General features: G+C 61.9%; 1 long non-coding RNA gene across 1 annotated transcript; it reads left to right on the top strand.

Annotated features, from left to right (window-relative positions):
* The first annotated feature begins 620 nt into the window (after positions 1–620).
* On the top strand, positions 621–1,471 carry LOC128948213 (uncharacterized). Its single transcript, XR_008484105.1, has 3 exons — positions 621–728; positions 1,002–1,058; positions 1,343–1,471. It is a non-coding gene; the product is annotated as an uncharacterized LOC128948213 (long non-coding RNA).
* Positions 1,472–2,254: the final 783 nt, after the last annotated feature.

Raw genomic sequence — 2,254 nt, 5'->3', positions numbered from 1 at the left:
AAAGGTGAGGTTTTGTGTCATGCTGGTGGATCTCGGGGAGGGGGCTCGGCTGCCTCCTGCCCTGGCACCTCATTCACTGTAGCCTCCTGCAGAACTTGGCACAGGGATGTGGGTCCTGTGCCTTGGCCTGTGGGGCCATCTCTGGGTCTCTGCTGCCCTCCAGGCCTCTTGGGAAACTCTGCTTCGTGTGGCCAAGTTCCTGAAGAGAAGGAAGCTCAAGCAGCTGGTGAAGAAGGGGCAGCTGTCAGAGTTCACCGAGGTCCTGGTAAGGAGGGCCTGGAAGCCCCAGGCTCAGCCTGGAGAAGGTCCCTGAGGGCGGTGCTCAGTGTGCGGGCTGGCAGTTGTGCCCGCTGCTGCAGCCAGAGGCCGCGCGGGCTCTTCTCCAGGCTCCCGTGGGCCTGAGTCGGGTGCCCATGGAGCCCCGGCCCGGCGGGGCTGCGGGGCAGCACCGCGGCTCCCCGGGCAGCAGCCGGCCCTCTGCCCCCTCCCCTCGGGGGCCTTTGGCCAGCGGCTGCTGGCCGCGCCTCAGGGCTGTGCGGGCAGGTGAGGCCGGCGATGGGCGCAGGCAACGCCCGGCCCAGGAGCTGAGCCCGCGCCAACCCTTCCCTCCTGCCGCTCTCTCCAGCTGGCAGAGGACAGGAGCAGAGCGGCCGAGCACCTGCGCCGGGCGCTGCGCTTCCTGGATAGCACACAGGAGCCCCTGCGAGCGGCGGCCGTCAGGATCATCGGTGAGTCCCGAGCTCGGGCTCCCTCCCCGGCCCGCCGCAGCTCGGCCTCGGCCCCGCCTGCTGCCCCGGCAGCGCCAGCCCGGTCCGGCGCCATGGAGCCCCGCCTGGCCTGGGCGCTGCTGCCGCCTTCTGGCAGCCGTGCCCTGGGGCGGCAGCATGCGGCAAGGGTCGGACTGAGCCCTGCCTGGCCAGCAGTCCATGTGGCCACAGCGCCGGCAGCGCCGCTGGCAGGGAGCTGTGCCGCTGGGACCGTGACAGGCTCTGTGTTCACAGGCATGGCCGGGATGGTCACGATGGGCTGGAAGGAAGAGCTCCAGCTCCTCAATGAGGGTGAGTGCGGGCAGCGGGCTGACAGCGGGGCCTGCCACTGGGGGAACTGCAAGTCCTGCCCTAGCTGCGACAGGCTTCTTTCCCTGTGTGTACAAGCACAGAGAGATTTCAGGGACAGGACCTGTGCGGCGGACATTTGTGGCCAGCACCTTCTGGCTGATCCCATTGTCTCCTGCTGCCTCCTGTCCATGGGAAGAGGTGGGGTGTATGGCCCTGGCAGGAAGGCCTCCTTGGCTACATGCAGATTCAGGCTCTGACCGTGGCTCTGCTCATCTCTCTTCCAGCCCTTCAAGGCCTGAGAAGAGATGACAGCCCTTCCCAAATGAACATAGTCGTTCAGCAGAGAATCATTGAGAGATCTGCAGAACTACGTATATCTGGTGGCTCAGAAGAACCATTGCTCCTAAAAGTCCTAAAAATACCATGGAAGAGGAGATCACCTTGAGAGGCCAGAAGAGACCAGAAGAGACCAGCTGGAGCTTCAGGCACAGCTGATGATTGGCACAGCTGAGCCTATGGGAAGCTCCCATAGCTCCTGCCTTCTCCCTGCCTGTTGACAACTCCGTGCCTCCCCCCAGCCCTCAGACTCTACCTGTCCCCTTTCTTCCCTCCCCACTCCTCCCTTTGCTTCGCCTTCCATTAATAAACAGTTTGGCTTCTTCACTTTGCCTGCATCCCTGTGGAGCTGAAGCACATCCGGGGCCCTGGGACACACTGGCCCCTGCTGCCATTCTCTCCCACAGACCCAGAGGAACGAGGGCAGGTCAGGCTGGAAAGGTCCCTGTGCTGAAGGTGCAGCTCCACAGCACTGTGCAGTTCCACAATCTTGTTGAGCACACTAAAGGCCAGCAGAGGGACAAGGAGCCTGTATGTCAGGACCAAAGTCATGTCTAAGGCCCTGCCATATTTGGTCCACTGTTGTGCATATCAACAAGATAATGAAGAGCAGACAATGAAGGAAACTTTATGGTTTAACTGGTGGGAATTTGACTGTAAATGGAAAAACTCCACTCTAGAAGAGGAGATGTCAGGCCTGGTTATGGGCTGGAGGGATGAAAAGGACAAAATGCCCATCCTTTTGATGCAGGGGATGCCCTGAATGTGGGTGGCCAGCCTGCTCCTCCCACTGGAGCACCATGCTGAGATACCCTGAGAGCAGCCCAGTGCTCTTTGCTCCTCTCTGCTGACCAATGAGC

Source organism: Melozone crissalis, unplaced genomic scaffold (genome assembly GCF_028551555.1).
Source record: "Melozone crissalis strain CALT ecotype California unplaced genomic scaffold, PUWL_Pcris_2 ptg000114l_1, whole genome shotgun sequence".
In the NCBI taxonomy this organism is placed as follows: domain Eukaryota; kingdom Metazoa; phylum Chordata; class Aves; order Passeriformes; family Passerellidae; genus Melozone; species Melozone crissalis.
This window is presented reverse-complemented; position numbering and strand designations above follow the sequence as displayed.